This window comes from Ursus maritimus, unplaced genomic scaffold (assembly GCF_017311325.1).
Source record: "Ursus maritimus isolate PB19 unplaced genomic scaffold, ASM1731132v1 scaffold_19, whole genome shotgun sequence".
Taxonomy (NCBI): domain Eukaryota; kingdom Metazoa; phylum Chordata; class Mammalia; order Carnivora; family Ursidae; genus Ursus; species Ursus maritimus.
In genome coordinates this window covers 43,306,390-43,334,032 of record NW_024424341.1, presented here as the reverse complement: position 1 = coordinate 43,334,032, position 27,643 = coordinate 43,306,390, and the positions used below count along the sequence as shown (strand labels likewise).

The 27,643-nt window shown below is 37.7% G+C and overlaps 1 protein-coding gene across 3 annotated transcripts in view; it reads left to right on the top strand.

Moving 5' to 3' along the window:
• LOC103681563 (zinc finger protein 420) overlaps window positions 1-27,643 on the top strand; it is a 56,468-nt gene that overhangs the window by 7,602 nt on the left and 21,223 nt on the right. For all 3 annotated transcript variants that reach the window (XM_040632780.1, XM_040632778.1, XM_040632779.1), the window contains one exon: window positions 9,266-9,354. The gene's annotated coding sequence lies outside the window, so the exon portion shown is untranslated. The remainder of the gene's footprint in view (window positions 1-9,265; window positions 9,355-27,643) is intronic.

The window sequence follows — 27,643 nt, the reverse complement described above, 5'->3', positions numbered from 1 at the left end:
TGTCTTAGCTCTGTAATGAATTTAAAGGAAATTATGATATTTTATCTTACCTGAAGTATTTTTGGTTGTTAAGATGGGCACAATTATCTATTTAACTTTCCACGTCTGGAGGAAGTAGAATTTTTAATTAAATGTTTATTGAATATATCATCGATTCTTCGTAGGGGCAGTGGTTCTCCCTAGAGGATGTTTTAGAAATACATCTGTGTGCTTTTGAATGTTAAAATAACTGAGTTGAAAGTGAAGTCTTCTGGCTATTGAAGGACTGAAGTGATGGATCTCGATTATAGGGTAGATGATTTTTCTATAAAGGGATAGACAGTAAATATTAAGCTTTCTGGGCCAGATGGTTTCTGTTGCAGTTATTTGACTCTGCCACTGTTGTGTGAAAGTAGGCAAAGATAATTTATAAACAATTGAGTGTAGATGCGTTCCAGTAAAGCTTTATTTACAAAAATAGTTGGTGGGCAGTAGTTTGCTAACTTCTAATCTAGATGCTCTGCAGTACACAGCAAATAATTGTTCTGTGACCTGCAAAATGAAGATCTTGGCTGGGGAAGAAATGTGTTTATAATAATCTGGGTCTAGAACTTCTCACGTAAAGCATTATTTTTGCATGAGTTTTACAAACTGCTCAATTTATCTGTTACTATTATTGCATGGTTTTACTCTTAATCTTCCAGGAATGCTTGAGAATGATTGAGAAAAGACTGTACTTTGTTTTTATTCAGAAGTTTACTGTGAGTTTTAAAGTCACAGCACTGATGGCAACACTACTTGCAATATTTTCCTTACCAGTATCACATACTTGTAGAAGCCTACATTTGTAGATAATGAATTTCTTTGAGTCTATACATATCCAAACACATCACACACATACATACATATGCATACATACATATACACATATATAGACTTTATTTTAAAGTGTCAAATATAAATAAAAGTTTTCAGCTATACTTAGTTGAAGATTTCTGGGGAAGATGCCAGAGTAGGAGGACCCTAAGCTCACCTCGTCTCATGGATACAAACTAGATAACACCCACATCAGTGTAAATAACCCAGAAAATGACCTGAAGACTGGCAGAACAGACTCTCCAGAGCTAAATGTAAGGAATAGGCCACATTGAAGAGGGTAGGAGGGTAGGGATGCAGTTGGGAGCTAAATGGACCCACAGGACTGTCTGCAAAAAGGAGGGACACTGCAGGCATGCAGAGGGGAAAACAAACAGATCCTCACACCAGAACCCCAGGAATGGGAGCCCACATGGGGAGATGAATCCCCTTAGTATTTGGCTTTGGAAATCAGAGGGGCTGGATTTCTGGAGTCCTTGCAAACAGGGGGCTTAACACATGGAACTTTAAAAATCACTAGGCTTCGCTCTGGAAGAGGTGGGAGGGTGAGAGAAAAACTGAGTCCCTGCCCTTAAAGAGATAGCACAAAAAACAGCCCCACAGAGATACAGCATAGAAGTAGCAGTTTGAAAAATGCCTGGGGTATGTCAGAGAGAGATTTGTTTACTTATCTCAGAATTTGTGCTGGAGGGGCAGGGATCACTGGGAGTCATCTCCAAGTGCAAAAGAGCTGGCAGGCACCATTTTCCTTCCCCACCCCCCAGTGTAGACACACAGACACTTATGGGAACCAGTGCAGCACTGGCATTTACTACATAACTTGCTAATGGTGGCCCCGCCCCTGCATCCTTCTGTGGATCTGCCCCTTACAGCCAGGCCTCTGCCCTGGGACTCTTCCCACAGCAGACCTGTGCAAAATTTGCCAACACCCTGCAACCCACACCTGCATACTCCTGCAGACCTCTTCCTCCAATATGCCAGGCTAGAGCTAATCCAAAGTGGTGCCACAAGCTTGGCAGTGTGCACACATCCTCGACATGGGCCAGCAACCACTCCAATGTGACTCCTGCCTGGAGGAGAGGGGAAGGTAACCACACACACCAGTCCAACTGCAGCCCGAGCTGGGGGTTGGGGACAGACATCTGGTCTGACTACAGGTGCTGCCCACCAATGAAAGCTTCTTAGGGGACAAGACAGAATGTGCCCTGTAGTTCAGTGCTACTTCAACTTTGGCAAATGCCCAATGGGACTCAGCTTAAGCCCAGTGCAGCCCCAGACTGGCCCACAAACAACACAGGGACCAGACTTTACCCACAACAGGCAGAAAGACATTGCAGACACCTGGACTAAAGGCAAAAGAAGCCACAAAGCAGGGAGCAACATGCAACACACATAAAGGACACCCCTGAAGTGCCAGGTTCTGGCGAACAGGGGATATTGTGCTGCAGGGTACTACAGGACCTCTTCTTCATAAGACCGCTACTTTCAAGAGCAGGAGATGTAGCTGACTTTCCTAACATACAGAAACAGACATTGAGAGATAGACAAAATGAAGAGACAGAGGGATATGTCCCAAATGAAAGAACAGGACAAAATCACAGCAGGAGACCTTAATGAAATGGAGATAAATAATATATATCTGATAGAGAATTTAAAGTAATGGTCATAAAGATACTCACTGGACTTGAGAAAAGAGTGGAGGACATCAGTGAGACCCTTAACAAAGAGATAGAAAACATAAAAAAGAGCCAATCAGAGATAAAGAACTCAATAACTGAAATTAAAAATACACCAGATAGAATCAATAATAGTCTAGAGGGAGCAGGAAAACAGAGGATAGAATAATGGAAAGCAATCAAGCTGAATAAGAGAGAGGAAAAAATGATAAAAAATGAAAATAGACTTGAGAGCTGAGCAACACCATCAAGTGTAATAACATTCACATTACAGGGATCCCAGAAGAAGAGAGAGAAAAGGAGGCAGAAGATGTATTTGAAGAAATAATAGCAGAAACTTCCCAAATCTGGAAAAGGAAACAGAAATCCAGATCTAGGAGGCACAGAGAACCTCCAACAAAATCAATACTTGGAGGTCCACACCAAGATACATAGTAATCCAAATGGCAAAAAGTAGTGAGAAAGAGAGAATTTTAAAAGCATCAAGAAAAAAGAAAACAGTTACATATGAAGGAAAAGGCTCATGTAGCCTATTAGCTGATTTTTCAACAGAAACTTTGCAGACCCGAATGGAGTGCCATGATATATACAGAGTGCTAAATGAAAACCCCGCAGTTAAGAATACTCTGTCTGGCAGAGCTATCATTCAGAATAAAAGAGATAAAGAGTTTACCAGACAAAAGTTAAAGAAATTCATGTCCACTAAGCCAGCCATATGGAATGTTAAAAGAGACTCTAGTGGAAAGGAAAGACCATAAGTAGGAATAAGAAAGTAGGAAGAATAAGAACAGTAAAAATAAGTATATCTATAAAAATCAGTCAAGGGATTCACAGAAGAAAAGGATGTAAAGTATGACATCATATACCTTAAGTGGGGGGAAGGGAAGGAGTAAAGAATGGGTTCGAACTTAAGCAACCATCAACTTAATGTAGACTACCAAATTCAGGAGATGTTATACACAAAGCTAATGGTAACCAAAATAAAAAAAACCAGTAATAGATGTGCAAAAAAATGAAGAGGATGGAATCCAAGTAGATCACTAAAGAAAGCCAGCAACGAAAGAAGACAGCAAGAGAAGAAAGGAACAGAGACCTACAAAAACAACAATTAACTAATGAAATGGCAGAAGAACATACTGATCAGTAATCACTTTGAATGTACATGTACTAAATGCTGTAATCAAAAGGCATAGGGTGATGGAATAGATTAAAAAAAAAGCAAGATTCATCTATCTATATGCTGCCCACAGGAGACTCATTTCAGACCTAAAGGCACATGCAGATTGAAAGTGAAGGGTTAGAGGGGTGCCTGGGTGGCTCAGTTGCTTGAGCGTCCTGACTCTTGATTTTGGCTCAGGTCACGATCTCAGGGTTGTGGGATTGAGCCCCCCATCGGGCTCCATGCTCAGAGTGGAATCTACTGGTCCCTCTCCGCCCCCATTCCCCCACCCTATCTGCCCCTCCCTTTACTCAGCCTTGTGCGGTTGTGTACTCTCTCTAAAATAAATATTAAAAAAAGTTTTTTTAAGTGAAGGGATAGAAAAGCAGTTATCATGCAAATAGAGGTAAAAAGAACACTGGGGTAGTAATACTTATATAGAATACTTATATAGAATACTTATGTAGAACAAAATAGACATTAAAACAACAAAGACTGTAACAAGAGACAAAGGACACTAAAGATGAAAAGAACAATCCAACAAGAATATCTACCAGAACAGTACTTATGCACCAAACTTGGGGGCACCCAAATGCATAAAGCAGCTAATAACAACATAAAGGAAAAGGAAATAATTGATAGTAATACAATAATAGGAGACTTTACCATCCCACTTAAATCAATAGATGATCCAGAAGAAAATTAACAAGGAAACAGTGGCTTTTAAAGGCACATCGGACCAGATGGATCTACAGATATATTCAGAACATTCCATTCTAAAACAGCAGAATACACATTCTTTTCAAGTGCACAAGGAATATTCTCCAGAATAGATCACATACTAGGCCCCAAAACAAGTCTCAACAAGTTAAAAAGATTGAAGTCATACCATGCAATTTTTCTAACCACAATGCTATTAAACTAAATATCAACCATAGGAAAAAAATCTGGAAAGACCACAGATATGTGGAGATTAGATAACATGCTACTAAACAATGAATGGGTCAAGCAAGAAATCAAAGAGGAAATGAAAAACCATATGGGGATGAATGAAAATGAAAATACAATGATCCAGAATCTTTGCGATGCAGCAAAAGCTGTTCTAAGAAGGAAGTTTATAGTGATACAGGCCTAACTCAAGAAGCAAGAAAAATCTTAAATAAAAAACCCAGGGGCGCCTGGGTGGCACAGCGGTTAAGCGTCTGCCTTCGGCTCAGGGCATGGTCCCGGTGTTATGGGATCGAGCCCCACATCAGGCTCCTCTGCTATGAGCCTGCTTCTTCCTCTCCCACCACCCCGCTTGTGTTCCCTCTCTCGCTGGCTGTCTCTATCTCTGTCGAATAAATAAATAAAATCTTTAAAAAAAAAAAAACCCAAAGTTACACTTAACACAGCTAGAAAAAGAACAAACAAAACCCCAAGCCAGTAGAAGGAAGGAAGTAATAAAGGTTGAGCACAAATAAATGTAATAGAAACAACAAATATATATATGTGTATATGTATATATATAAATATATATATATATAGAACAAATCAATGAAATGGAAGCTGGTTCTTTGAAAAGATCAACAAAACTTAATCAACATTTAGACTCATCAAAAAGAAAAGAATGAGAAGACTCAACAAAATCAGAAATGAAGGAGGAGAAATAACTGACACCACAGAAATACAAAGAAATGTAAGAGAATATTATGAAAAATTGTATGTCAACAAGTTGGACAACCTAGAAGAAATTGAGGAATTCCTAGAAACATAAAACCTCCCAACACTGAATCAGGAAGAAACAAAATTTGAATAGACCAATTACCAGCAATGAAATTGAATCAGTATTCAAAAAACTCCCAACAAACAAAAGTCCAGGACCAGATGACTTCACAGGTAAATTCTACCAAACATTTAAAGAAGAATTAATACCTGTTCTTCTCAAACTATCCCAAAACACAGAAGAGGAAGAAAAATTTCCAGATTCATTCTATGAGTCCAGCATTACCTTGCTACCAAAACCACATCTAGACACCATTAAAAAAAGAGAACTACAGGCTCATATCTCTGTTGAACATAGATGTAAAATTCTTCAACAAAATACTAGCAAACCAGATCCAGCAATATGGATGGTTGATCAAGTGGGATTTATTCCCGGGATTCAAGGGTTGTTCAATATTCACAAGTTAACGTCATACATCACATTAATAAGACCAAGGATAAACACCATATAATCATTTCTATAGATGCAGAAAAAGCATGTGACAAAGTACAACACTGATTCATGATAAAAACCCTTAACCAAGTAGGTTTAGAGGGAATAGTCCTTAACAAATAAAGGCCAAATGTGAAAAACCCACACCTAACATCACACTCAATGGCAAAAACTGGGAGCTTGTCCTGTAAGATCAAGAATAGGGCAAGGATGTCCATGCTCACCTCTTTTGTTCAACATAGTACTGGAAGTCCTAGCCACAGCAACCAGACAGCAAAAAGAAATAAAAGACATCCAAATTGGCAAGGAAGAAGTAAAACTTTCACTATTTATAGATGACATGATATGATATATGGAAAACTTGAAAGACTCCACCAAAAAACTACTAGAACTGATAAATGAATTTAGTAAAGTCACAGGATACAAAATCAATGTACAGAAATCTGTTGCATTTCTATACACTAATAGTGAAACAGCAGAAAGAGGAGAAAACAGTCCCATTTACAATTGCACCAAACAGAATAAAACATCTAGGAAAAAACTTCAACAAGGAGGTGACAGATCTGTACTCCGAAAACTTAAAATTGGTGAAAGAAATTGAAGACAACACAAATGGAAAGATATTCCATGCTTGTGAATTGGAAGCACAAATATTGTTAAAATTCCCATACTGTCCAGAGCAATCTACAGACTTTAAAAAAAGATTTATTTATTTATTTATTTATTTATTTATTTATTTATTTATTTAAGAGAGTACACAAACCAGAGGGGGGCAGAGGGAGAGAGAGAATCCTCAAGCAGACTCCCTGAGCATGGAGCCTGATGTGGGGCTGCATCCCAGGATCCTGAGATCATGACCTGAGCTGACATCAAGAGTCATATGCTCAACTGACTGAGCCACCCAGGCATCCCCAATCTACAGATTTAATGCAGTCTCTATCAAAATACCAACAGCATTTTTCTCAGAACTGGAGCAGATAATCCTCAGATTTATATGGAACCACAAAAGACCTCCATTAGCCAAAGCAATATTGAGAAAAAAGAACAAAGCTGGAGGTATCACAATTCTGGATTTCAATATATACTACAAAGTTATAGTAATCTACATAGTGTGGTACTGGCAAAAAAAAAGACCAGTGGAACCGAATAGAGGGCCCAGATATAAACCCACGATTACATGGTCAATTAGTTTTTAACAAAGAAGGCAAGAATATGCAATGGAAAAAAGTCTCTTGAACAAATGGTGCTTGGAAAATTGGACAGTGCATACAAAAGAATGAAACTGGACCACTGTCTTACATCATACACAAAAATTTAAAAATCGGTTAAGAACCTAAATGTGAGACCTGAAACCATAAAAGTAATAGAAGAGAGCACAGTCAGTAATTACTCTGACATCAGCCATGGCAACACGTTCTTAAATATGTCTCCGGAGACAGGGGGAGCAAAAGCAAAAATAAAATATTGATATTACTTCAAAATAAAAAGCTTCTGCACAGCCAAGGAAATACTCACCAAAACTAAAAGTCTACTGAATGTGAGAAGATATTTGCAAATGACATATCTGATAAACTGTTAGTATCCAAAATGTATTAAGAACTTACACAATTCAACAGAAAAACTGAATAGTCTGATTAAAAAATTGTCAGAAGACATGAACAGACATTTCTCTGAAGAAGACTTAGAGATGGCCAACAGATACAAGATCCCTCATCATCAGGGAGATGCAAGTCAAAACCACACTGAGATACTACCTCACACCTGTAAGAATGGCTAAAATAAAAAACAGAAGAAATAACAAGTGTTGGCGAGAATATGGAGAAAAAGGAATCCTTGTGCACTGTTGGTGGGAATGCAAACTGGTGCAGCCACTCTGGAAAGCAGTATGGAGGTTCCTTAAAAAGTTACAAATAGAACTACCCAACAATCCAGACTCTTAATCTTAGGAAACAAACTGAGGGTTTGCTGGAGGGTAGGAGGGTAGGGGGGATAGGGTGGCTGAGTGATGGACATTGGGAAGGGTATGTGTTTTGGTGAGCACTGGGTGTTGTGTAAGACTGATGAATCACAGACCTGTACCCCTGAAACAAATAACACATTATATGTTAATTAAAAGAAAAAAAAAAAAAGAACTACCCTACAAATCCAGCATTTGCACAACTGGGTATTTACCCAAAGAATACCAAAACACTAATTCAAAGGCATACATGTACTTCTGTAGCAGTGTTATTTACAATGGCCAAGATACTACCATATTATCCAGTAATTCCCCCACTGGTATTTACCCAAAGAATATGAAAACACTAATTTGACAAGATATATGCACCCCTATGTTTATTGCAGCATTATTAATAATAGCCAAAATACGGAAACAGCCCAAGTGTCCATTGATAGATGAATGGATAAAGAAGAGGTGGTATATATGTATATATATACACAAAATGGAATATTACTCAGTCATTAAGAAAGAATGAAATAGGGGTGCCTGGGGTGGCTCAGTCGTTAAGTGTCTGCCTTCGGCTCAGGTCCTGGTCCCAGGGTCCTGGGATTGAGCCCCACATTGGGCTACCTGCTCGGCTTGTGTTCCCTCTCTTGCTGTGTCTCTCTCTGTCAAATAAATAAAATCTTTTAAAAAAAAGAATGAAATATTGCCATTTACAACAACATGGATGGTTTTAGAGAGTATAATGCTAAATGAAATTAGTTAAAGAAAGACAGATACCATATGATTTCACTCCTGTGGAGTTTAAGAAACAAAGAAAAAAAAAAGAGACAAACCAAGAAACAGGCACTTAACTATAGAGAACAAACTGTTGGTTACTAGAGGGGAGGTGGGTGGGATTATGTGTGAAATAGATGAAGGGAATTAAGAGTACATTTACCTTGATGAGCACTGAGTAATATATAGAATTGTTTAATCAGTATATTGTATACCTGAAACTAATACAACACTGTATGTTAACTATACTAGAATTAAAATTTTTAAAATAGAACTTAAAAAATGCTTACTTGAATATTGTCGTCTTATAAGTGAGAATTTGTTCAAGTAGTTGTAAGCAGAAGTGTTTAGTTGTGTGTTTTAATTTGTGTAACAGTTGGTCATTATCTCTATTTTTGGCATAATGTATATAAATGTGTCATATTATCTATATGTTTTATTTCTGAAATGGTAGAGAAGTTGTTTTAGATATTATCTTATTGTATATAGAGAGCATTGAGTTTGATCAGGGTAATAATCACCACCTGTATGTCTCCCATACAGTATCTTTTGGTGACGGGAGTGAGACAGGAAGAGGAGAACAAGAAAGATAATTCTAACTTACTTATTTGGAACTTTGTGAAAAGCCTGGTCTCACGGTTCCGTTTTCTTCTCTCCAGCTCTGCCCTTTTCAGACTCTGTGCTTCTCTAAGCTAGGAATCCAGAGGAGGATTGATAATTTCTTGCAGTGCTAAAAACCATGGCTCAGGTAAAGTGGTGTTTTTGTGCTCTCTTTAAGTAGTCGCTTTTTACAGAGTGTATGTACGTTTGCATTCCTTATTTCTGAGATTTCCTTCCTAACTGATCCCACTCAAGAATGTGCTCCCCAGCATTTCATTCTTATAAGTGATAAGGGTCTTCCCTAAGTTTGTCTTTCTTATCTACAAAAGAATGAAACTGGACCACTGTTTTATATTTACATAATTATTCAAAAATACTTTGAGCATCTCTGTCTAGGAGCACCAATAGGACAAAAGCACATTCCCTGATTTTATAAGATAGAGAAGTTTGTTAAATCACACCACACATGAGAAAACTTTGAACTTTTCTTTGGACCTCAGTTTCCTGGTCAGACAATATGATTAGTTTTGACTGGACTCAGTCTCCATACCTGGCAAGAGCTTATGTTTTGTGAGCTTTTAAGATTGATTAGGAACATGATTAGAGATTGAGAGAGATCAGGGATCTTCCTTGGGAATCCATAATTGACATAAAGCAATAATATAGATACTTTTGAAAGTCAACATTATGAGTTAATATTGTATGCATAAGTTTGGATATATCTTTTTCATTTTTTTGTTGCTTAGAGCAAGGAAAAGTTACATTTATAATTGATAAATAGTAACAAGAAAGATCATTCACATGCGAAAGTTATTGAAAATTGTAAACTCACAAAAGTGAGAAATGCTTATGAGATTTTTATGTAACCTAAAATGTTCAAATATGCACACTTAGAAAGTCAAACATATTCATTATATTCAGCTATTTTGCAGCCTATTAAAAATGTATACTAAATTATTGGTAAGGAGGAAAATGCTTATGATGTAATATTCTGATGTGATGATGAATTGAGATTTCAATAAATTCTTTAATTTTATACAAATCTTATAAGGTACAGATTTTATAAGATTTTGCAGAGAAACTTCCCCAGTTATTTTTCGTATTTCTTAGAGAATAAGAGAAACTTGCATTTACTGAGAGTGTATGATATACAAGATACAAGCATAATTAAAGAGTGAATGGTAGAGTATTGTACAGGTTGCCTGTGTTTGCTTTTTCTTTTAATTGGGACATTGCATCTTCTTTAAGTTCCAGACTTAACTGTATAATGAGATGTTCTATATACAGGAATAACAAGGAATGTGTTGGCACGTCAGAAGCGTTGATTTCTTTAGTGTCTCATTTCTGTCAGTGGCCTTTTGCTGTTTGCTCTGTTGCCTCCTTTGTGGAGAGCTCCCCCATCATCTCCCTTCCACTGAAAAAATATTTTCTTTACTTCCACAACTAGTATTATATTTGTTGTTTCAGAGATCAGTGATGTTCAGGGATGTTGCCATTGACTTCTCTCAGGAAGAGTGGGAATACCTGGACTCTGCTCAAAGGGATTTGTATAGAGATGTGATGTTGGAGAACTATAGTAACTTGGTGTCACTAGTAGGTAAGGAAATGTACTGCTAGAATTTCAGGATTTACCTTGGGAATGGCTGTTTTCTCTGATTGTTTTTAAGTAATTAACTGAATTGCCTCTTATTATTCTCAAAGGAATGGTTCTAAATTACTGGAAATAGTATTTCAGCGGGTACATTTGGCTTCTCCGTTCTGCAAGCATAGTTATCTATCTTCTGTCTGTCTTCCTTCCTGTCTTCCTTGATAATCAAGGGGCTCGATTTGAATTCTGGGACACTTGGAATATTGTCAGATAAAACAGGCTATGCATTGTTACAATTTAGATCTGCTAAAGGAGCTCAAAATATTTTTTAAAGATAGATGCAGAAATGTATGGTTTTTCTGACAATAGAAGAGCTCATATCATTTATATATTAATACAGTAGGTCAAGTCAGGTCAACATAATCCATTACAACAAATACATTCTCTTATTTGTGTTTTGTAATTTAATATTACATTTTAAGAACTTTGTACTTTACATTAAATGAATGTGCCAAAACCACCTTTTATTGGAAAAGAGCTCAGGAAAAACATGCGATTGTCTAAGAAAGTTTATAGGTTTTTTTCCTGTAGACAAGAGACATCCTATATCAGCTAAAACTTCAAAAAGTGGTTTTCCAACCTAAATGATCACTATTCTTTTGACTCTCCAAGTCCCTGGAATATAACTGTCTCTTGCCCATTCACTCTTTCCTCTGAAGGCTTTATGAAGTTAGTAGTTGGTACACTGCCTTTCAGAGCCCAGGTCATGTGGGAGAAAAAACTTCTGACTTAAAAAGAAAAGCGAGGGCTTTTCAGCACAATCTCTGTAAGGAATCCCGCCTAATCCCTACTTTTCCCTTTTGGTCTTTTATGATAGTCCTTCCCACTGCCAAAGGAGGGGCTCTTCCTTTTCTCCAGTGACAACAACCCTTTTATGTAAACTTGGGAGTCCATTTCTTTCTAGATTTTTTGAAAATTTAGACTTATATCATTTTCTCCCTTCTTTAAAATGTACTCATTCATTCAAAATACATATACTGAGAGCCTATTCTTTGCCAAGGACTGTAGTAGGCATTGGAGAAATGATGATCTAGGTAAGGTTCGTATTCTGCTACATTCTCATGGGAGAAATAAAAAGTAAACAAGGAAATAAAAATACATGTGTATTTGTGTGCATATATATGTACATATATGCATTTATTTAATAAATATAACAATTGCAAGTTGTAATAAGTAATATGAATAAAGATAAAGGATAGTAGGCAAATGAGTTAACTGGGGAGTAAGGGTGGGCTATTTTAGATAGGTAGGGTTTTGGGTTTTTTTAAATTTTTTTGAGAGAGAGCACGAGTGGTGGGTAGGGAGGGACAGAGGAAGAGGGAAAGAGAGAAGCGTAAGCAGACTACCTACTGAGTGTGGAGCCCGATGCAGGGCTCAGTCTTACAACCCTGAGATCATGACCTGAGCCGAAATCAAGAGTCAGATGCTTAACCATCTGAGCCTCCCAGGGGCCCCTAGATAGGAAGATTTTCAAAAACCTCTCTAAGGAGGTAATATTTGAGCAAAGACTTGACTGATGTAAAGGTATGAGTCAGACCAATCTATGAGGGAACAGTATTCCAGGCAGATGGAGTAGTGAGTGTAAAGGGCTTGGGGTGGGTGTTAATTTAGGAACAGAAAAGCATGATTAAAGAAGAATGATGGATAGAGTAATAAATAAATATAGTTAAGCAACTCCAGAAAAGGAGTCCGAATTTTATTTTATTTTTTGAGGTGCTGCCCTCTGACTTCTGGTCAAAGAAAATGCACATTCTCTCTGAAGAAAAGTAAGAGGGCTTTAGAATTCTCAAAAATTAGAATTCTCTCAACAAAAGAGGAGGTCACAAAGATCATCAAACCCACAAGGAGACAGGTCATAGGTGAGTGATAGATAATCTAAAGAAACAACAGATTATATGGCAAATGATTTCAGATATTGGTATTATTAGATATAAATGTAAAATGTTGGTGAAATGTTTAAAGAAATAAGTGAAATCACAAAAATGACAAGCAATAAGAGATTTTCATAAAGGATCTGATTTGAAAGAGAACCAGATAGAACATTTCTAAATTGTTCTGGTTATATCTTTTTAAAAAACAATCAGTAATAGATTGATAAATATGCATGAAAATTGTTCTCTTTATAAAAAGACATGAAGTAAAAGACATTGGGTGAAGATAGTTGCAATTCATATTGATGACAGTAAAATTAATACCTAGGATCTAAAAATCTTTTATAGATTAAGAAAAAAGTTAAATAATTTTTTTTGAAAAAACTGGGTAAAAGACATTCATAGGCAGTTCAGGAAAAGGAAATAAATAAATCAAGGAGGTGAATAACTTATGCTCTGAAAACTATAAAACATTGATGAAAGAAATTTAAGACAACACAAATGGAAGGATATTCCCTGCTCATGGATTGGAAGAATTAATAATTGTTAAAATGTCCATACTACACAAAGCAAACCACAGATTCAATGCAATGCTTAATAAAATACCAGTAATATTTTTCACAAAACTAAACAAATAATCCTAAAATTCATATGGAACCACGAAAGACCCAGAATAGCCAACATAATCTTGAGAAAGAACAAAGCTGGAGGTATAACAGTTTCAGATTTCAAGATATACTACAAAGCTGTAGTAAACAAACCAGTATGTACTGGCACAAAATAGACAATAAATCAATGGAACAGAGATCCCAGAAATAAGCCCACACAGATATCATTAATTAATCTACAGCAAAGGTGGCAAGAATATCCAGTTGGGGAAAAGAGAGTCTTTTGAATAAATGGTTCTGGAAAAACTGGACAACTACATGCAAAAGAATGAAAACTACATCCCTTTCTTACACCATACACAAAAGTAAACTCAAAATGGATTAAGACCTAAATGTGAGAGTTGAAATCATAAAACTAAAAGAATGCATAGGCAATAATCTCTTGGACGTCACCCTTACCAACATATTTCTGGATATGTCTCCTCAGGCAAGAGACACAAAAGCAAAAATAAACTATTGGGATTACATGAAAATAAAAAGCTTTTTTGTACACCAAAGGAAACCCATGAACAACATGAAAAGACAACCTACTGAATGGGAGAAGATATTTACAAGTGATGTATCTGATACGAAGTTAAAAAAAAAAGTTTTAAAAGAAATACAAACAACCAATAGACATGAAAAAGTGCTCAACCTCATTAGCAATCAGGAGATGCACATTTAAACCACAGTGAGATAATTATTTCACATACCCTGGAGGGGCAAAAGTTAAGTGGTAGTACCAAGTGTTCACAGCTTTTGGTGACAGAAGTGCTATATACTTCATTTTCACAATAGCCAGAAAGTGAAAATGACCCAAATGTCTGTTGACTGATGAATGAATGAATGAATGAATGAATGAATAAAATTTGGTGTAATTTTACAATGGATTATTATTCAGCAATGCAGTAGCCAAAATGTGGAAACAACACAGGTGTCCATCAGCTGATGAAAGGATAAATAAAATTTGGTTTATATTTTTTTAATATCTTGCTAAATTGTTTTTATTCACATATAATTGACAGATAACAGTTTCAGGCTTACAACATAATGTCAATATTTGTACATATTACTAAATGACAGCAATAAGTCTAACATCATCATTACACATATTCCAGATTTTTTTCTTGTTATTTTTATTTTTTTAAAGATGGAATATTATTCAGCAATAAAAAGGAGTACTGATACATGCTACAACATGGATGAACCTTTAGAACATGTTAAGTGAAAGAAGCCAGATACAAAGACTACATATTACATGATTCCATCTACATGAAATGTCTACCATAGACGATCTATAGAGACAGAAAATAGATTAGTGGTTGCCAAGTGCATTTGGAGTGGGAGGTGAAGGTGAATGGAGAATGAGAGTAGGGAAATTGGAAACGACTACTAATAGGTGCAGGTTTTTTTTTTTTTTTTGAGGGGATAAAAATATAAAAATAGATTGTGGTGTTGTTGCAGAATTCTGTGATTATACTAAAACTCATTGAATTGTATACTTCAAATGAATGAACTGTAGGTTATGTGAATTATATTTGAACAGTTCTGTTGTTTTTTTTTTTAAGTGCTCTATACCTTACCAATTGCAGTATCAATTGACATAACCACTTTGAAAAAAAAATGTGGAAATGATTTCCAAATTTGTATGCATAGCTGGATTCTTTTAAAAATTCCAGATCCCTGGCCATACTCCAGACCAATTAAATCACAATCTCTGGGCATGAGACACAAATATTATTTTATGAAGCTTCTTCGGTTGTTCAAATGTTCAGACATGTTTGGTAACCACTACAATAAATTATCTGAGAATTTATTATTTTTTTTAATTTGAAGGTTCACTCCATTTAATTGCTTTTGCCAGTATGCCTGGATTTATTTCTCCCCTATTTTATTGTTTTTTTTGTTTACTCTTTTAATCTTCTGTGCCTCCTTTTTTATTTATTTCCTTAATCAGGATGGGTACAGCTTTTTATTTTTGGTCTGTTAATTCCATTTACCCCCTTGCTTAATTTGGAAGATGTATATTATTTATATGCTTTTGGTGGTTATCTTTAATTTTTATAACATATCCTATATTTCTTTTAATGCAAATGCAGTTAGTTTTGTAGTTTTTATTAATTGCAGTGATGTTTGAAAAATATACATATTTAATGAAAATTGACTTTCATTAATTATACGTATTAATTCAATCCACATAAGTATTTGCTTGCATACTGCTTTGCAGAAGTCTTTTTTATTCCCAAGTTTTTATTTAAATTTCAGTTAACATACAGTGCAACACTAGTTTCAGGTGTAGAATTTAGTGATTCATCACCCCCATATAACACCCAGGGCTCATCACAACAAATGCCGTCCTTAATACCCATCACGTATTTAACCCATCCCCCTGCCCACCTCCTCTCCAGAAGCCATCAGCTTGTTCTACACAGTTTAGAGTCTGTTTCTTGGTTTGCCTCTCCTTTTTTCCCCCACTATGTTCATTTGTTTCTTAAATTCCACATGTGAGTGAAATCATATGGTATTTTTCTTTTCCTGACTTATTTTGCTCAGCATAATATAATCTAGTCCCAACCACATCATTTCAAATGGCAAGATTTCATTCTATTTGATGGCCAAGTAATATTCCATACACACACACACACACACACACACACACACACACACCACATCATCTTTATCCATTCATCAGTTGATGAACATTTGGACTGTTTCCATAATTGGCTGTTGTTGATAAGCTGCTATAAATATCGGGTGCATGTATCCCTTTGGATCAATATTTTTGTATCTTAGGGGTAAATACCCAGTAGCGCAATTACTGGATTGTAGGGTAGTTCTCTTTTTAACTTTTTGAGGCACTTCCATAGGTTTTCCACAGTGGTTGCACCCATTTGCATTCCCACCAATAGTTCACAAGGGTTCCCCTTTCTCCACATCCTTGCCAACACCTGCTGTTGGGAAAATTGGACAGCAATATGCAAAAGAATGAAACTTGACCACTTCCTTACACCATACACAAAAATAAATTCAAAATCAGTTAAAGACCTAAATGTGAGACAGGAAACATCTCCTAGAGGAGAACATAAGCAATAACCTCTTTGACATCAGCTGTAGCAACTTCTTAGTAGATATGTCTCCTGAGGCAAGGGAAATAAAAGCAAAAATAAGCTGTTGGGACTATATGAGAATAAAAACCTTCTGCACAGTGAAGGAAACAATCGACAAAACTAAAAGTCAACCTACAAATGGGAGAAGATATTTGCATATGACATAACTGATTTTAAGGGGTTAATATCCAAAATATATAAAGAATTTACCAAAATCAACACCCAAAAACCAAATAATCCAGTTAAAAAATGGGCAAGAAGACATGAATAGACATTTTTCCAAAGAAGACATACAGATGGCTAACAGACACATGAAAAGATGCTCAACATCACTCATCATCAGGGAACTAGAAATCAAAACTACAAAGAGATATTACCTCACACTAGTCAGAATGGCTAAAATTAAAAGCACAGGAAAACAGAAGACTTGAATAAACCGTATGCCCAGTCTCACACCTGGGATTTCAAGTCCAACCAGTTGAAAAACAGAAAGGATTATGTCTACTTTGAAATAAATTGGAAGCTGTAGTGACAGTGAATTAAGGTTCTATAAAGAGATGAGTTATTGACATCTCATGTCACAATATCATCGTTGTTACAAAATTCTTATCAGGAGCATGCCATCAGTGTATACTCTTTTTCTGTACTTTTACAAACACTACATACCTGTGGTTGCTGGTGAGTTTAAATATTTCAGGAGTATTTCTGTCTATTTTGGTACTTTAATCATTATCATTATTGTTTGTTAGTTTTGTAGTTTTTACTTAACAAAGGCTAAAGTTAATGTCTCCTTTGTCCGAGAACAACATAAAGGATATATGAAGGGTCTTAGAATGCTCTAACTTTAATCTTTCCCATCAGTTATGTTGTCTGGTGTTTCAATTTTATTTTCTTTTTAACCCTCAAAATGAGCATTATTTTTGTTTTATAATGACAGTGTTTGCTAATAGATTTATTCACCTGATTATCCTTTTATTTACACACTATTCCTCCTCCATTTTACCTTCCCCCTGAGATCATTTTATTTGTCATGATTACATTAGGCAAGTCCTATTGTTAGTAAATGCTCTGTTTTTATTTTTGTTGTTTTTGTGAAGTAACCTTTGTTTCACTTTCACTCCTGCTTGATGACTTAACTGGGTATAGAATTCTATACTGACAATTATTTTTTTCTCAGCACTCTGAAGATATTATTCCACTGTCTTCTGGCTTCTTTGTGCTCTTGAGAAGTCTGCCTTCTGTCTCATTATTGTTCCTTTTGTAAGTAATCTGTATTTTCTCTCTGGCTGCTTTTAAGATTTTTTTCTTAAGATTTTAATATAATTGATTATACTGTTTTATTTCAAGAACTTCATATTTTCTTCCTCCCCTAGATCTTATCTTTGTGTGTGTGTGTGTGCTTCTATTTAGTTTCTTTCTCATGGTTTTGACTTTATGTTTTACATTTTCATATATTTCAATCATTTATATTATATATCTCTTTCAACATTCAGTAATTGTAGAGAACAGGTCTAATTCTGCAGCTTCTTACATTCACGTGGGCTCCTATGTAAATCATTTTTTTCTTCCTTTTCATTGAGAGTCTAGGCCAACACTGAAATATTTCTTGTCATTTCCTTTGAGGTCCCATGGATTCCCCCCCCCCGCCCCGAACTGTAAGCCTTGGATAGTTCTGTTTTTGTGAAGAGGTTCAGTGCTAATCCCTGACATGTTGTGGGCCTATGGCTTTTTGTCTCTTGGATTTTTATCAAACCATTAAGATAAATAAAAACTGGCAATTGAAGTCAGCAAATGCTGTGAGGGTAGCTGTGTCTTCAGGGCATGTTTACCTCTAGTTTCTCACTTTATTGTGCTTCTTTTGGATCTTCTTTACTTTTTTTTTTTTTTAAGCATGGCATATTTTTAAAAAGATAAATGTCGCATGTTAGCCAGCGTTTCAAGGTGTTTTCAGAAGTCTGATTCACCATTCACATATTTACAATTGTGAATCCTTCTGTCTTTAAACAAGCTATATCTGCTTTTTACGTCCTCTATAAAATGTCGTTGTTTTTTTCTTAAAACATCTTTTGCATTTCTTGTTAAGTAAGTTTCTCAGTACTTTATAAATATTGATAGTATGCATAGGAGTATTTTGTTGTATGATATTTTCTAAATGGTTAATACAGGTATTTATACAGACATGCACAACACACACACATATGGATAATAAAATGTTGATTTCCATAAATTGATAATACTCTTACAGAAATATCTAATAATTTTCCAGTGGGTAATATTGGATTTCTAGGTAGATAATTTTGAGTTTTATATATGTCTGATTTCTTCCTTTTCTAGTTTGTACCAGTTTTTGAAAACTGTAATCAGTAGGAGCTAAGTATTTGTGTATTTCACAATTTGAAAACAATGCTTACCCTTTTCAGACTCTTGGGAATACTAATGTTTACTGAATGTGTTTCTACAGGTTTCTGGTAAATACGCTTAATTAATTAGGTTAAAGAAGAGCCATTCTTGTTTTAGAGAGTTTTTAATACAGGATCTCAAGTACATTTTCTTTTCTTTTTAAGATTTTATTTATTTATTTGAGATAGAGCGAGAGACAGTGAGCATGAGCTGGGGGCAGGGGCAGCAGGAGAGGGAGAAGCAGACTCCCCTATGAGCAGAGAGCCTGATGCAAGGCTTGATCCCAGGACTCTGGGATCATGACCTGAGCCGTAGGTGGACACTTAACCAACTGAGCCACCCAGGCGACCCTCAAATAGATTTTCTTTTTTTTTTTTTTAATAATGATTTTTTATTATATTATGTTAGTCACCATACAGTACATCCCCGGTTTTTGATGTAAGGCTCGATGATTCATTAGTTGTGTATAACACCCAGTGCACCATGCAATATGTGCCCTCCTTACTATCCATCACCGGCCTATCCCATTCCCCCCACCCCCTCCCCTCTGTAGCCCCCAGTTTGTTTCTCAAGTCCATAGTCTCTCATGTTTTTCATTCCCCCTTCTGATTACCCCCTTTCTTTTCCCTTTCTTTCTTCCCCTACTGATCATTCTAGTTCTTATGTTCCATAGATGAGGAAACATATGATAGTTGTCTTTCTCTCTGCTTGCTTATTTATCTTAGCATTATACTCCTCCAGTCCCCATGTTGTCAGCAAATGTTGAGGAACTGCGATTCTTTTTGATTGCTGAGTAATATTCCATTGTATGTATGGGACCACATCTCTTCAATCCAGATCAACATCTGTTGAATGGGCAATCTCGGCTCCTTCCACAATTTAGCTATTGTGGACATTGCTGCTATGAACATTGCGGGTGCATATGACCCTTCTCTTCACACGTCTGTAGCTTCTGGGAGTAAATACCACGGTATGTGCAATGGTTGATCTAGGGTAGCTCAATTTTTACCCACTTTTTAAGGACCTCCAACCTATTTTCCGAGTGGCTGTACCAACTTGCATTCCCACTCAACAATGTCAGGAGGGATCCCCTTTCTCCACATCCTCTCCAACATTTGTTTGTTTCTCTGCCTTGTCTATTTTGTGCCATTCTAATGGCATAAGGTGGTATCTCAGTGTGGTTTTTGATTTGAATTTCCTCTGATGGCTAATGATTTTGAACATTTTTTCATGTGTCTGTTAGCCATTTGTATGTCTCATCATTGGAAAAAGGTTCGTTCATTATCTTACTGCCCATTTTTGATTTGTTTATTTCTTTCTCGTTTTGAGTTTGAGAAGTTCTTGTGTAGATCTGGATACCAGTCCCTTTTATCTGTAGTGTCATTGCAAATATATCTTCCCGTTCCGTGGGCTGCCTTTAGTTTTGTGACTGTTTCCTTGGCTGTCAACTTTTTACTTATTGAAGTCCCATAGAATTCATTTTATCTTTTGTTTCTCTTGCTGCTTTGGGAGATGTTCATGAAAAGTTTGCTTTGGCCGATGTCGTAGGGTTGCCTGCCTATGTTCTCCTCTAGGAATTTTGATGGATTCCTGTCTCACCAGGTCTTTCTATCCATTTGAGTTTATTTTTGTGTATGGTGTGAGAGAGTGGTCAAGTTTCATTCTTTGCATGTAGCTGTCCAATTTTCCCAGCACCATTTATTGAAGAGACTGTCTTTTTCCACCGGATGTTTTTCCTGCTTTATCAAATATTAGTTGCCCAAAGAGCTGAGGGATCCATTTCTGGGTTCTCTATTCTGTTCCATTGGTCTATGTGTCTGTTTTTGTGCCAGTACCAGGCTGTCTTTGTGATCACAGCTTTGTAGTACAGGCTCAGAAATCCGCATTGTGATGCCCCCAGCTTTGTTTTCCTTTTCAACAGTTCCTTGGAGATTCGGGCTTTTCTGGTTCCATACAAATTTAAGGACTATTTTGTTCCAGTTCTTTGAAAAACGTTCTCGGTATTTTGATTGGGATAGCATTGAAAGTGTAGATTGCTCTGGGTAGCATGGACATTTTAATCTATGTTAATTCTTCCGATCCATGAGCATGGAATATCTTTTGCATCTTTTTATGTCTTCCTCAATGTCTTTAAGCAGTGATTTTTAGTTTCTAGAATAAAGATCGCTTTACGTCTCTGGTTAAGTTAATTCAAGGTAATGTATGGTTTTTGGTGCTATTGTAAATGGATGGATTCCTAATTCTCTCTTTCTTCCTTCTCATAATGTCTCGTACAGAAATGCAATCTGATTTCTGAGCATTGATTTTGTATCGCCGCCACGTTACTGAATTGCTCTCTATAACTTCTAATAGTTTGGGAGTGGCTTGCTTTTGGGTTTTCCATACAGAGTATCATGTCATCGAAGAGAGACAGTTTGACTTCTTCTTTGCCGATTTGAATACCTTTGATCCCTTTTGTTGTCTGATTGCTGTTGCAAGGACCTCTAGTACTATGTTGAATAATAATGGCAAGAGTGGCATCCTTGTCGAGCCTGATCTTAAGGGAAAGGCTTCCAGCTTTCCCCATTGAAATAATATTTGCAGTAGGCTTTTCTTAGATGGCTTTATGAGATGAGAATGCTCCTTCTATTCCTACACTCTGAAGGGTTTTAATCAGGAAAGGATGCTGTATTTTGTCAAATGCTTTTTCGGCATCAATTGAGAGGGATCATATGGTTCCTGGTCTTTTTCTTGTTGATATGATGTATCACGCTGATCGTATTTGTGAATGAACCACGCTTGCATCCACAGGTATGAATGTCCCACTCTTGGTCATGATGGATAATCCTTTAATGTACTGTTGGATTCTATTAGCAAGATCTGTTGAGGACTTGGCACCCATATTCATTCAGGGCATCGGTCTGTAATTCTCCTTTTGATACTGAGGCTCTTTCCTGGATTTTGGGGATCAAGTAATATGGCCTCATAGGAATGAGTTTTGGTAGTTTTCCTTCTGTTTCATATTTTTGTCAAACTAGGAAATAGGTATTATTTCTTCTTTGAATGCTTGGTAGAATTCCCCAGGAAAACCGTCCGGGCCTGGAGTTTTGTTATTTGGAAGGTTGCTTATCACTGACTCAAACTCTTCATTATTAATTGGCCTGTTTAAAAAATCAATTTCTTCCTGTTTCAGTCTTGGTAATTAATAGGTTTCCAAGAAGGCCTCCATCTCTTCCAGATTTCTTAAATTATTGGCATAAAGCTTTTGATAAAAGTTTCTAATAATCCTTCCAATTTCATTGGTGTTGGTTTGCACTTCTCCTTTGCATGTTTTTCTCTGAAAGAGCTTTAAATATGCTCCCCCAACCCTTTCTCTCATTCCAGGTCTGTGTAGACAGGTTTGACGTTATTCTGATACCTTTGACTTGGTACGTGAGAAATTTCTTTGCCCTGGACACTTTCAATACTTGGATCTAGTGTTTGCGAATTGCACTATGACGTGACGTGGTGTAGGTTTGTCGTGGTTGAGCTTGGGAGGGGTCCTCTCTGCCTCTTGGACACGGATGTTTGTTTCCCTTGCTAGATTAGGGAAGTTTTCAGCTACAATTTGTTCAAATATCTCTTCTAGACCTCTGTTTTTCTCCACCCCCTCGGGGATGCCGATGTTTCTTACATTGGAACGTTTCATTGAGTCAGTAATCTCCCATAACCTACATTCCTGAGCATCGATTTTTTTGAGTCCAGATTCTATTTTAGCTTTTTCTTCTACTAACCCATCCTCCACTTCACTGATAACGTTTTTTCTGCCTCATTTACCTTGGCCGTCAGAGCCTCTAGTTTTGCCTGCATTTGGCTCATAGAATTTTTAATTTCTGCCAGGTTCACTCTCATTTCCACCCTTAGAGATTCTGTATTCTCATTAACATTTCTTTAATACTTTTTTCAAGTCTACACATCATCTTGACCATCGTTACTCTGAATTCCATTTCTGATAATTTGGTTATATCCATATCCATTAGTCGTGTGGCAGAGGCCACAGACTCATTGTCTTTTCCTTGCTGGGGGGGATTTCTCCTTCTCATCATTCTGATGAGAAGAGGTTGCAGGGTTGTCCAGAGCCCAAATTATTGACTGGGACCCAGGCCGTGCACCCTTGTTTTATAGGGATTTTAGAAATGTGGGCTTCTTGATTTTTCAGCCTGCCTTCTGAGGGAAGGGCCTGCCACGCCAATACTCAGGCAACCCTGTTTGGGTAGAGTCTCCGTGTCCCCTGCGAGGGAGGATGGGGATGGGTACACTGTGAACCGGTCTTTCCAGGCTTTTGTTCTCTGGCGGCTTACCCTGGCGGTTTGCTGTGCCTCTTCTGAGAGTCAGAGCAGCAGTGGTCGAATCTCAGCCTCTGTCTCAGAACAGAGGGATCGCGGACCGTTCTCCACTGATATTCTGGCCACTTTAACTCTGTTTCTGTTGGTATTGCTCAACCCTGCAGCATCCCGGATGTGCGCCCCACACCCGGCATCCCAGCCCTCACTTCCAGCCTGGCGCATCTCTATCCTTTGTGTTTCTAACACCGCCAGCCGCCAGTCGCCCCCGCACGCTCCCGGAGCTCCCGGTCTCAGTCTGGTTCCATTGAGCACACCGGAGCTCCATTTCAGTCTGGTGGTGCACGTTCCCCGGCTCACGGTTTCAGTCTGCTCTCTCGCGGGTGCCGGTCTGTGAGTCCGTCCGCTCTCCCCTGCATGTGGCTACCGCTTCCTGAAGCCCGAACGCAGCGGCTCCCTCCCCCTTCCGTTTATCTTCCGATATCTGTGTGCGGTTTCACGGCTTTCCCGCCTCGTACCTCAATACTCATCGCTGGAGATTTCATTTGTAGAGATACAGATGTATCTTCCTGCATCTCAGGCTGATTCCGTGGATGTTCAGGGTGGTCTGGTACCTATCCAGCTCGACTCAGGGGACCGGATGAAAAAGGGGTCCCCCTTTCCTCCGCCATCTTAACTCCCCCTCCTCTGTTTTTACAATTTTTAATTTTAATAAGATGCTATTAGTTTTTTTTCTCCTCTTGTTAATTATGTTCCAGTCTTCTCACTACATATTTCTTCTCAGTCTGTTTATACTACTGCCCTAAAAAGGAAAAGAAAAAACTACTTCCTTTTACTCATACAACACTTCTGACACCAAATGTGTGGATTTTCCCACACCATGCAGTTCTCCAGTTCTTGGTAGACACCAGCAGGATGTCCTATAATTCAACTTAATTTTGACACTATGTTTCCAGAGTTAGCACAGACCCCACTGATTAAGGGCTCAGTCCCACAGACTGCCTCTTACCTCAGAGGCCAGTTGTAAGTCCCAGGTTGTCATCTGTACCCATGACTGTTTATAAATCAGAGGTTCCCATAACACCTTCCTCAGGTTTAATAATGTGCTAGAATGGGGAAGAGAACTTAAGAGAAACACTTACCAGTTTATTACAAAATATACAACTCAGGAACAGCCAAATGGAAGAGATGCACAGGGCAAGTATTTTTGTGCTGGTCTCGGCTTATCAGTAACCACTAACGTTGTGGCTGGACCAGCTCTTGTGGCTCTTATTATGATTGCAAGATGCCCTTTAGCAATAACCATCAGGAAACTTTGAAAAAGTAAAGATTTATGACTTAGAGGACCTGGAAATTACACAGCATACCCTGGGCCACACAGTGATGTCATGGGTAGAGAGAGTACACAGGCCTAGGGTTCTGCTTCTGTTGAGGATGACAGTTTCTGGGCTCTTTATTATTGAATTTAGAATAAAAGCAAGAACTTAAAGGGTGGCAAAGAGAAAACAAGTGGTCTAAATGGTTAGTTAACTGACATCAACCAAGATCTCTAAAACAAAAGAGTCTCAGTGGGGGGAGGCAGCATGGCTCTTTATCTGCTGTGGCTTGTAATATGTTTGAGATAGTCATCTTTGAAATGGATGCCTCTTTGAAGTGGATGCCTCGGCAATCAAAGCTTAAGTCAGGCACTCACATTAAAAACAAAAACAAAAAACTGTCAGGACTTACACTCTAGCAAGGTATGGAAAAGGGGTGTAGAGATTCCATGCTGTCTCTTTGTATACCACCCTCCCATCACTTTGATGTGTTCACTAATCCAGAAGCTCTCTGAACCCCAGTTGGGGTTTTGCATGGAGGCTTCATTATGTAGGCATGATTGATGAAATAAGGGCCATTAGTAATGTATTCAGTATCCAGCATCTCTGCCCTCCAGAGGTGGGGAGATGGGGCTGAAATTTCCAACCTGATGATCACATGGTTGGTTCCCCTGGCATCCAGCCCACGATCCTTAAGGGCTTTCCAAAAGTCACTTCCTTAGCATGAACTCAGCTGTGGTTGAAAGGGACTTGTTATGAGTAACAGAAGACATTCCATTTACCTTTATTTTTTTTCTCACTTTTTCCACTTTTATTTGTTTTTTTAGTTTTTTTATTATATTATGTTAGTCACCATACAGTACATCCCTAGTTTTTGATGTAAAGTTCCATGATTCATTACTTGCGAATAACACCCAGTGCACCATGCAATACGTGCCCTCCTTACTACCCCTCACCAGCCTATCCCATTCCCCCCCTCTTGAAGCCCTCAGTTTGTTTCCCAGAGCCCGTACTCTCTCATGCTTCATTCCCCATTCTGTTTACGCCCCCTTTCTTCTTCCCTTTCTTCTCCTACTGATCTTCCTACTTCTTATGTTCCATAAATGAGTGAAACCGTATGATAATTGTCTTTCTCTGCTTGGCTTATTTTGCTTAGCATTACCTCCTCCAGTCCCGTCCATGTTGCAGCAAATGTTGAGAAATCGTTCTTTTTGATAGCTGAGTAATATTCCATTGTATGTATGGACCACATCTTCTTCATCCAATCATCTGTTGAAGGGAATCTCGGCTCCTTCCAAAATTTAGCTGTTGTGGACAATGCTGCTATGAACATTGGGGTGCATATGACCCTTCTCTTCACTACGTCTGTATCTTTGGGGTAAATACCCAGTTGTGCAATGGCTGGATCCTAGGGTAGCTCAATTTTTAACTTTTTAAGGGACCTCCACCTATTTTCCAGAGTGGCTGTACCAACTTGCATTCCCACCAACAATGTAGGAGGGATCCCCTTTCTCCACATCCTCTCCAACATTTGTTGTTTCCTGCCTTGTCTATTTTTGCCATTCTAATTGGCATAAGGTGGTATCTCAGTGTGGTTTTGATTTGAATTTCCCTGATGGCTAATGATTTTGAACATTCTTTCATGTGTCTGTTAGCCATTTGTATGTCATCATTGGAAAAGTGTCTGTTCATATCACCTGCCCATTTTATGATTTGTTTATTTCTTTCTTGTGTGTTGAGTTTGAGAAGTTCTTTGTAGATCTTGGATACCAGTCTTTTATCTGTAGTATCATTGCAAATATATTCTCCCGTTCCGTGGGCTGCCTCTTAGTTTTTGTGACTGTTTCCTTGGCTGTGCAGAAGCTTTTTATCTTGATGAAGTCCCACAAGTTCATTTTATCTTTTGTTTCTCTTGCTTTGGAGATGTGTCATGAAAATGTTTGCTTTGGCCGATGTCATAGAGGTTCCTGCCTATGTTCTCCTCTAGGATTTTGACGGATTCCTGTCTCACATAGAGGTCTTTCATCCTTTTGGAGTTTATCTTTGTGTATGGTGTGAGAGAGTGGTCGGTCAAGTTTCATTCTTTTGCATGTAGCTGTCCAATTTTCCCAGCACCATTTATTGAAGAGACCGTCTTTTTTCCACCGGATGTTTTTTCCTGCTTTGTCAAAGATTAGTTGCCCAAAGAGCTGAGGATCCATTTCTGGGTTCTCTATTCTGTTCCATTGGTCTATGTGTCTGTTTTTGTGCCAGTACCATGCTGTCTTTGTGATCACAACTTTGTAGTACAGCTTGAAATCCGGCAATGTGATGCCCCCAACTTTGTTTTTCCTTTTCAACAGTTCCTTGGTGATTCGGGGCCTTTTCTGGTTCTACACAAATGTAAGGGCTGTTTGTTCCAGGACTTTGAAAAATGTCCTCGGTATTTTGATTGGGATAGCATTGAAAGTGTAGATTGCTGTGTAGCATGGACATTTTAACTATGTTAATTCTTCCGATCCATGAGCATGGAATTTTTTTCCATCTTTTTGTGTCTTCTTAGATGTCTTTCAACAGTGATTTGTAGTTTCTAGAATATAGATCCTTTACGTCTCTGGATAAGTTAATTCCGAGATAACCTATGATTTTTGGTGCTATTTTAAATGGAATGGATGCCCTGATTTCTCTTTCTTCAGTCACGTTGTTCGTGTATAGAAATGCAACTGATTTCTGAGCATTGATTTTGTATCCCGCCCCATTACTGAATTGCTCTATAACTTCTAATAGTTTGGGAGTGGATTCTTTTGAGTTCTCCATATAGAGTATCATGTTGTCTGCGAAGAGAGACAGTTTGACTTCTTCTTTGCCAATTTGATTACCTTTGATCCCTTTTTGTTGTCTGATTGCTGTTGCAAGGACTTTCAGTACAATGTTGAATAATAATGGCGAGAGTGGGCATCCTTGTCGTGTTCCTGATCGTAAGGGAAAGGCTTCCAGCTTTCCCCATTGAGAATGATATTTGTTGTAGGCTTTTCATAGATGGTTTTTATGAGATTGAGGAATGTACCCTCTATCCCTACACTCTGAAATGTTTTAATCAGGAAAGAATGCTGTATTTTGTCAAATGTTTTTTTTTGCATCTATTGAGAGGATCATATGGTTCTTCTT